Source organism: Carya illinoinensis, chromosome 6 (assembly GCF_018687715.1).
Source record: "Carya illinoinensis cultivar Pawnee chromosome 6, C.illinoinensisPawnee_v1, whole genome shotgun sequence".
NCBI classification, from domain to species: Eukaryota; Viridiplantae; Streptophyta; class Magnoliopsida; order Fagales; family Juglandaceae; genus Carya; species Carya illinoinensis.
The window spans coordinates 17764498-17775156 of record NC_056757.1 but is presented as its reverse complement, the minus strand read 5'-3'; positions in this window follow the sequence as shown (position 1 = coordinate 17775156).

The window sequence follows — 10659 nt, the reverse complement described above, 5'->3', positions numbered from 1 at the left end:
TTTTCAAGAGTGATACGTAAGAAATTGTTCCTTTTCGTTTCGAATTTCAATCGAATCGTGAAAGGACGTTTTCGTTTAGATTTTTCGTTCCCTATTTTATTTAACTTCAGTTTAAAGTTTATAGAATACTTTTAAGTTTCTGTTTACTTATTTCGTGTTATTTATTTTTCTTACTTCTTTAAGTTTTCATTTAATAGTAATTACAACTGTTATATGTTATTTTGAGAATTCGTAATTTAATTACAAAGATGAATTCAAGAATCTTAGTTTTGGGCATTTTAAATTTTCCGTTCATGTTTTGTCGATTACTTTCTAATTTAGTTTAATGCTTAATTTAGTTTTATTAATTTCTGAGTTTAATTTATAAGTCCTTTACATTCCAATCCAACAAAATTCAAAAGACATGAATCTAGTCCATGACTAGTACCCTATTTCATCCATTGCATATACCATCATATTATTTTCTCTTTGTGAAGTTTTTCACATTTTTTCATCAAGTTTAATTTTAAGCAACTTCTCCCTGAGGAGACGATCTAGGAATTTAATCCTAATTATTACACGACATCCTCTTGCACTTGGGATAGCATTAGTGCTACTCATTTTTGAGTGAGTCATAAACCATGTTTCAAACTTAATTTCATTTTTAATTCTTTGTCACCATTTTTATATGGACATTAATACTTTTATTGTTGTTTACCATCATTCTCAGTGGAGAATAAAAGATTAGACTTGATCCACCACATTTCGAAACAAGGAAAGTCATTCCAACTCCCAAGTCACCGCCAATCACCACCTAGGTGGATCTCCATGTGCGTTGCAACTAATCGGACCCAGCCTCTGCCGTTCACACTAATTTCTCAAGTGAAATCTCATCAAACGCATCCCACCTTAATCGTCTAGCTCATTTCTAAGATGGGATGAACTGACACGAAGAGACCTGTCTTTTGTATCGTTCTTCCAATTGTAGCCCTATATGTGCCTTATCTAGCCTTGGTGAAACTTGTAACCGGTGCTAAGGGCATTAATTAACTTACAACCGATTGCTCATGTCTAAACCATGTTTCAAGCTTAATTTGCTTTTTAATTCTTTGTCACCATTTTTATTAGGACATTAATACTTTTATTGTTGTTTCCCGTCATTCTCTGGGTAAATTAGAAGATTAGACTTGATTCACCAGCTTTCAAAATAGGGAAAGCCATTCCAACGCCCAAGTCACCGCCAATCCCCACCTAGGTGCACCTCCATGTGCATTGCAACTAATCGAACTCTACCCTATGCCGTTTACGCCATTTTCTCAAGGGAAATCTCAGCAACTACATCCCCCCTTAACCGTCGAAACTCAGGTCTAGCATTGGACGAATTGACTCAAACAAACCCATCTTTTCCTTCAATCTTCCGATTGTAACCCACAGATGCCATGCCATTGTTTTTCCCCAAGCCCAAGACGTCCCGTACTCACCTTATCTTGCCTTGGTGAAACTTGTAACCGGTGTTGAGGGCATTAATTAACTTACAACCGATTACTCATGTGTAAACCATGTTTCAAGCTTAATTTCATTTTTAAATCTTTGACACCATTTTTATATGGACATTAATACTTTTATTGTCGTTTCCCATCATTCTTAGAGGAGAATAGAAGATTAGACTTGATCCACCACATTTCAAAACAACGAAAGTCATTCCAACTCCCAAGTCATTGCCAATCACCACCTAGGTGCACCTCCATGTGCATTGCAACTAATCGGACGCTACCCTATGCCGTTTACTCCATTTTCTCAAGGGAAATCGCAGCAACTGCATCCCCCCTTAACCGTCAAAACTCAGGTCTAGCATTGGACGAATTGACTCAAACAAACCCATCTTTTCCTTCAATCTTTCAGTTGTAACCCGCAGATGGCATGCCATTGGTTTCCCCCATGCCCAAGACGTCCCGTACTCACCTTATCTTGCCTTAGTTAAGCTTGTAACGGGAGTTATGGTCAATTAATCAACTTAAAAGTGATTAGTCATCTCTAAACCATGTTTCAAACTTAATTTCATTTTTAATTCTTTCTCACCATTTTTATATGGACATTAATAGTTTTATTGTCACTTCCCCTCATTCTTAGAGGAGAATAGAAGATTAGACTTGATCCACCACATTTCGAAACAAGGAAAGTCATTCCAACTCCCAAGTTACCGCCGATAGTCAACTAGGTGCACCTCCATGTGCATTGCAACCAATCGGACTCTACCCTATGCCATTTATACCATTTTCTCAAGGGAAATCTCAGCAACTGCGTCCCCCCTTAACCGTCGAAACTCAGGTCTTGCATTGGATAAATTGACTCAAACAAACCCATCTTTTCCTTCAATCTTGTAATTGTAACCCACAGATGGCAAGCCATTGGTTTCCCACAAGCCCAAGATGTGCCGTACTCGCCTGATCTTGCCTTGGCTAAGCTTGTAACCGGAGTTAAGTTCAATTAATCAACGTACAAGTGATTAGTCATCTCTAAACCATGTTTCAAAATTAATTTCCTTTTTAATTCTTTCTCACAATTTTTATATGGACATTAATACTTTTATTGTTGTTTCCCATCATTCTTAGAGGAGAATAGAAGATTAGACTTGATCCACCACGTTTAGAAACAAGGAAAGTCATTCCAACTCCCAAGTCACCGCCAATCACCACCTAAGTGCATCTCCATGTGAGATGCAACTAATCGGACCTCAGCCTATGCCGTTCACACTAATTTCTCATGTGAAATCTCATCAAATGCATCCCACCTTAAACGTCTAGCTCATTTCTAGCATGGGATGAACTGACACGAAGAGACCTATCTTTTGTATCGTTCTTCCAATTGTAGCCCTAGATGTACCTTATCTAGCCTTGGTGAAACTTGTAACCGGTGTTAAGGGCATTAATTAACTTACAACCGATTCCTCATGTCGAAAGCTTGTTTCAAGCTTATTTGCTTTTTAATTCTTTGTCACCATTTTTATATGGACATTAATACTTTTATTGTTGTTTCCCATCATTCTCTGGGTAAATTAGAAGATTTGACTTGATTCACCAGCTTTCAAAACAAGGAAGGCCATTCCAACGCCAAAGTCACCGCCAATCCTCACCTGTGCACCGCCATGTGCATTGCATCTAATTGAACTCTACCATATGCCGTTTACGCCATTTTCTCAAAGGAAATCTCACCGACTACATCCACCCCTTAACCGTCGAAACTCAGGTCTAGCATTGGACGAATTGACTCAAACAAACCCATCTTTTCCTTCAATCTTCCTATTGTAACCCACAGATGCCATGCCATTGTTTTCCCCCAAGCCCAAGACGTCCCGTACTCACCTTATCTTGCCTTGGTTAAGCTTGTAACGGGAGTTAAGGTCAATTAATCAACTTACAAGTGATTAGTCATCTCTAAACCATGTTTCAGACTTAATTTCATTTTTAATTCTTTGTCACCATTTTTATATGGACATTAATACTTTTATTGTTGTTTCCCATCATTCTTAGAGGAGAATAGAAGATTAGACTTGATCCACCACATTTCGAAACAAGGAAAGTCATTCCAATTCCCAAGTCACCGCCGATAGTCAACTAGGTGCTCCTCCATGTGCATTGCAACTAATCGGACTCAAGGGAAATCTTAGAAACTGCATCCCTGATTGAGTTGAATTATTGCATTTTTAATGCTTTTGGAACCAATATATATTAATTCTTTCATTACTTTATCATTGGTTTTATATGGAAAAATGAATAAATCAAAGTTGTCATTTTAATTGATTAAAAGCATGAATTTCTGCTCTAATTTTATCAACTGCCAATTCATATGGATTATGGTACATATCGCTCAAGCGGCCAGAAGCCGCCGCTCGAACGAAGTCAGGCAGATTCAAACGCTCGACTTCCGCTCGACAGTGGGCTCGAGCGAGATGCAGGAAAAGAGATTGCTCGAGCAGAGGCATTTGGCCGCTCAAGCGAATTCAGGCAGAGTCGAACACTCGATGTTCACTCGATAGGCCGCTCGAGCGAACTTAGGCAGAGTCGAACGCTCGATGTTCACTCGACACTCCGCTCAAGCGAATATCGCATTTTTATAGATCATGGTTTATTCCGCCGTCAAAGTATATATATGTTTTCTTTACATCTTAGGACGACTCCTGGCTGGAAAAACTCGGTTTTGTGTAGAAAAGCACTTAGAATTCATTTTTTCCATTGATTTTCATTCAGATTCGGAGAGGAGGATTCATACAATTGATCATTCACTCACACTGCAGCAGATTGAAGAAGTCCTTGAGGGGTCCAATTGCCACTGCAGCTCAGCCTCCTCCACCGCTTTGAATCTTCATCTCCATTCAACTGGCTTGATCTTTTCAATTCCCTACTTGCTATTTCATTTCAGTTTTGAGTTTCTGAATTATTTTAGAGAATTTTGATTTAGACGTTTGAGAAATTATTTGTTATTCATTCAATTCATGTTATTTGTTTTTATCGTTTCGTTAAACTTTCATTTGAGTAGTGATTACAATCACGGTGGTTTAATTTGAGAATTTGTGATTTGAATATAATGATGAACCCTAGAACATTGATTTTGGGGATTTTCAATTTCAGTGCATGTTTTGTCAATTACTTCCTAATTTAGTTTAATTCTTAATTTAGTTTTATCAATTTCTGAGTTAATCTATTAGTCCTTTACATTCCGATCTAACAATCAAAAAATCCAAAAATATGAATCTAGTCCAAGACTAGTGTCTTCTCCCATCCATTGCACATACCATCATTTTATTTTCTCTTTGTGAAGTTTTTCACCTTTTTCAACGAGTTTGATTTCTAAGTAACTTTCCCTAAGGAGACGATCTAGGAATGTATTCCTAATTATTACACGACATCCTCCTGCACTTGGGATAGCTTTAGTGCTACTCATTTTTGAGTGAGTCAAGTTTTTGGCGCCGTTGCCGGGGAAAGTATTTTAACTTAAATTTAAACTCGTTATTTTTGTTATTATGCTCTTTAAACTGATGTTTCATGTCATGGGTGAGGGACATTTCAAATAGGTTGCATAGAGTCACATCGAGTGTTGAGAGTAGTATACACAGTTTGGAGATAGATAACTCTTCTGTCTTTTCTATTAGTGAGTCAGGTGAGGGAATTGAAATTGAACCAGAAAATATGGCTGCACCTGCACCACGCACTCTTAAAAAATATTTGCAACCCACTCGCACCACTACACCTTCATGCATTATTTTACCTGAAAATGCATCTAATTTCTCTATTAAGCATGGCATGATGTCAGTGATACCTCAGTTCCACGGGATGGATTCTGAGAGTCCTTACCAGCACTTGACAGATTTTGAGTTGGCTTGTACTACTTTTATCACTAGGGCTGTTACTGATGAATTCATTAGACTTCGTTTATTTCCTTTCTCTTTAAAGGATAAAGCGAAGATTTGGTTTAATTCTTTGAGGCCTAATTCTATTTCTAGTTGGTCTGATATGCAGCGTGAATTCTTACAAAAAAATTTTCCTTTTCAGAGAACTCAGTTTTTGCAAGAGCAAATTAGTCAGTTCAGTCAGAGACCTGATGAGACCTTTCAGGCCAGTTGGGAAAAATTTAAGGATTTGATGAACATCTGTCCACATCATGGTTTTGAATCTTGGAGGTTGGTGAGCTACTTTTACACTGGTCTTACTCCAGAATGCAAGCAGTTTGTTCAGAAAATGTGTAATGGGGAGTTCTTCGGCAAGGAACCTGATGAAGCTCTATCATTTTTTGACTACCTTGCTGAGAGCGCACAACAGTGGAACACTCGTACTGATCGAGTTCCATTAGCAGCACAGCCACTGAGGACTATTTCTGGAGGGGGTAGATATGAGCTTAAAGAAGACACCGATGTTCAGGCCCGAATAGCTGCATTGACTAGAAGACTAGAGGTAATGGAAATGGAAAAAGTGAAGGCTGTGAAAGTAGTAGAGGCATGTTCTATATGTGCTGATTCAACCCATAAGACCTAAGACTGCCCGATTATGCCAGTATTTCAAGAAGGTGGGTCTGAGCAGATGCAATCAGCTAACTGGGTTAATAGAGCATAGAATCAGCCTTTCTCCAACACATATAATCCGGGGTGGAGGAATCACCCAAATGTCTCATGGAGAAACAATCAGCCTGGTCGGTCCCCACCACCTCAGCAGCAACCATTTAATCAGGGTGCTCCTCAGCACCAGTATCCACCATATCAGAATCCTCAGAGCTATCCTTATGTAGCTCCTCCTGGATTTCAGCCTCATGTAGCTGCACAGAGTTCTCAGCCTTCATCATCTGCAAAGAAGACTCTAGATGACAGTATGGCTCAGATGGCCAATACACTTCAGCAATTCATGCAGATTCAGGCCACCACAAATAATCAGAACACTCAGGCCATAAATGAGTTGCGAGGCACTATTAATAAGATGAGCACAACCTTGAGCACCCTAGAGAAAGGGAAATTTCCAGCACAACCTCAGCCTAATCCTCAAGTGTACAGACAGCAACAACAGCAAGTGCATAATGTCTCAGGGGATCTTATTGAGACAGCGAAGGCAGTTCTTACTTTGAGAAGTGGGAAGGAAGTTCCCCAACCAGAGATGCCTATAGACACACAGGTAGTTGGTCCTACACCTGAAGATGTAATAGAGACTGATGAAGTTGAGAAAGAACCAGAGGTAGTGAGACTAGAGCTGAAGAAGCCTGTGAGTGCAGATGTTGAGACTAGTAAGGGATACCAACCTGTGGTTCCCTATCCTCAGAGATTGGCAGCTGGCCAAAAGAACAAGTATCACACGGAGATTCAAGAGATTTTCAAGCAAGTGAAGATCAATATTCCACTCTTGGATGCCATACAACAAGTGCCTTCATATGCAAAATTTTTGAAGGATTTGTGCACAGTGAAGAGGAAGCTGAATGTGAAGAAGAAAGCTTTGCAAATGGAGCAAGTTAGTGCATTGATATTGAGCGAGACTCCTCAGAAGTTTGGAGATCCTAGCTCTCCCAACATTTCCATTATGATCGGTGAATCACGCATTGGGAGAGCTTTACTTGATTTGGGGAGTAGTGTGAACTTGCTACCGTTCTCAGTATATGAGCAGTTGGGATTGGGTGAGTTGAAAAAGACCTCCATCATGCTACAGCTGGCTGACAGATCAGTTAAGGTACCGAGGGGTATTGTAGAGGACGTGTTGGTCCAGGTGGACAAATTCTACTACCCAGTGGATTTTGTGGTTCTTGACATGCAGCAGCCGGTCTCCACTATTTATCAAGCTCCTGTCATCCTAGGAAGACCATTTCTAGCTACATCAAATGCATTGATCAGTTGCAGAAGTGGAGTTTTGAAGCTTACCTTTGGGAACATGGCACTTGAGTTGAACATTTTCAACGCTTGCAAGATGCCAACACATTTTGATGACACAAGCGATCTAAATGCTGTGGAGAGTTTGACACCAACAGATTTTATTTGCTCAACTTCTCCATTCTCTGATGATGATTATATTTTTCAGACACCTGAATTTTTACTTGATGAGAAAATTGATCATATCAATGAAGATGACTTTGATTTTTTTGATTGTTTTGCAGATTCTTCATTACCACTTGAAGTACAATTTGCGGGAGCAAGATGGAAACCCCAGTTTGAAGCTCTTTGAAGCTATACCACCACCAGACATGCTTAAATCTTCAGAGGAAGAAGTTCCCCAGTTGGAACTAAAACCACTTCCTCAAGATTTAAAGTATGTGTTCCTTGGTCCTGAAGAAGACACTTTTCCGGTGGTGATTTCCTCAAAGCTAAATCAGAAGGATGAAGCCCAGTTGATTGAAGTATTAAGGAAGCATCGAGGCGCAATTGGTTGGACAATAGCTTACATCAAAGGCATTGATGCCGCTGTATGTACCCACAGAATCCATCTTGAAGACAATGCTAGACCAGTTCGTGATGCTCAACGTAGGCTCAATCCTACCATGAAGGAAATTGTGAAAGAGGAGGTGCTTAAGCTACTCGCAGTGGGTATCATTTATCCCATCTCAGACAGTAAGTGGGTAAGTCCAACTCAAGTGGTACCAAAGAAATCTGGTTTGACTGTCATAAAAAATGATAAAAATGAGTTGATTCCAACTAAAATGGTTACTGGCTGGAGAATGTGCATTGGCTATAGAAAACTTAACTCAGCCTATAGGAAGGATCAATTTTCCTTTGCCATTCTTGGATCAAATTTTGGAAAGAGTAGCTGGTAATGCATATTATTGTTTCTTGGATGGCTATTCTGGTTATTATCAAATTGCTGTAGTGCTTGAGGATCAGGAGAAAAGCACTTTCACCTGTCCTTTTGGCACTTTTGCTTTTACTAGAATGCCTTTTGGTTTGTGTAATGCTCCAGCTACTTTTCAGAGATGCATGATGAGTATTTTTTCTGATATGATTGATGACATTTGTGAAATATTCATGGATGATTTCTCTATTTTTGGAAAATCCTTTGAGAGTTGTTTGCATAATTTGGCACGTATTCTCCAGAGATGTGAGGAAAAAAATCTTTTACTTAATTGGGAGAAATGCCAATTTATGGTCACTCAGGGCATTGTATTGGGGCATATTGTTTCTTCTGAGGGTATAAAGGTTGACAAGGCAAAGATTGAATTAATATCTAAACTTCCTATTCCTAGGACAGTTAGGGATATTCGTTCTTTTTTTTGTCATGCTGGCTTTTATAGGCGGTTTATTCAAGGGTTTAGTTCTATTGCAAAACCTTTGTGCACTCTTTTACAAAATGATATTGAATTTGTTTGGACTGATAAGTGCCAAAAAGCTTTTGATACCCTTAAGAAACCGCTTACCACTGCACCTATTGTGCAACCTCCAAAGTGGGATCTTCCCTTTGAGATTATGACAGATGCTAGTGACTATGCCTTAGGAGCTGTGTTGGGGCAATGGGTGGATAATAGGCCATTTGTGATTTATTATGCTAGTAGGACCTTGAATGATGCCCAAAAAAATTATACCACTACTGAAAAAGAATTGCTTGCAGTGGTTTTTGCACTTGATAAATTTCGGACTTATATTCTTGGTTCTCCTGTTACTATTTTCACTGACCACTCTGCTCTTAAGTATTTGTTGGCTAAGAAAGATGGAAAGCCACGCTTGATTCGCTGGATTCTATTACTTCAAGAGTTCAACATCAACATTAAGGACAAGAAAGGAGTTGAAAACGTGGTAGCTGACCACCTCTCTAGATTGTCATCATCTCCTTCTTCAAATGTCGGCCTTCCTCTTGATGATAGTTTCTCGGATGAGCAGCTGTTTGTGGTTGATAGAGCTCCATGGTATGCTGACATAGTCAATTATCTGGTGACTGAGCGTTGGTTTCTCTCTGAGGTACGATACTTTTATTTTGATGATCCATATCTTTTTAAATATTGTTCGGACCAATTGATTCGAAGATGCATTCCTGATGATGAGTTTTCTTCTGTTTTGAGATTTTGTCATATGGGTGCATGTGGTGGTCATTTTTCAGCAAAGAAAACAGTTTCAAAAATTTTGCAAAGCGGTTTTTACTGGCCTTCTATGTTTAAAGATGCTTATAATTTTTGCAAGGCTTGTGAGCCTTGTCAAAAATTGGGATCCATTAGCAAAAGAGACATGATGCCTCTTTCCCCTATTCTGACTTTAGAAATTTTTGATTGTTGGGGAATAGACTTCATGGGACCTTTTCCGGTTTCTTTTGAAAACACATATATTCTTTTAGCTGTGGATTATGTTTCAAAATGGGTGGAGGCCATTGCTTGCAAACAAATGACCATCATGTTGTCCTGAAATTTTTGCAATCTTTGTTTGCTGGTTTTGGCATGCCAAAAGTTATTATAAGTGATGGGGGTTCTCATTTTTGCAACAAACCATTTTCTACACTTGTGAAGAAATATGGTATTACACACAGAGTTTCTACCCCTTATCACCCTCAAACAAATGGGCAAGCTGAATTGGCAAACAGAGAGATAAAAATTATTTTAGAGAAAACCATCAAGCCTAATAGGAAAGATTGGACAGCTAAACTTCTTGATGCTTTGTGGGCTTATAGGACAGCTTTTAAAAAAAATCTAGGGATGTCTCCTTATCGATTAGTTTATGGTAAAGCTTGTCATTTACCTGTTGATATTCAGCATCGAGCTCTTTGGGCCATAAAACATGTTAACATGTCACTTGATGAAGCTTCAGGGTTGAGAAAATTGCAGATCAATGAATTGGATGAAGCTCATCGGAATGCTTATGACAAAGCTCAAATTGCAAAGGAACGCATGAAAATTCTGCATGATCAGAAAATTCATCCAAAGCATTTCACACTTGGCTAGGAAGTTCTTCTTTACAACTCTCGCTTGCACATTTTTCCTGGAAAGTTGAAATCCCGATGGAGTGGGCCGTACATTGTAAAGACCGTTCATCCTCATGGTGCGGTAGACATTGTCAATCCGAAGAATGGTGATAGCTTCACTGTCAACGGACAACGTCTAAAGTCATTTCTGAAGGTCTTTGATCCACATGAAGAGATCTTGCTTGTGCAAGACCCCAGGGAAGTGTTTTGATTTGTTTCTCTTTCTTTACAGTTTTCTTTACTTGCTTTGTTTTTATTTGTTCTTTTGCTTTGATTT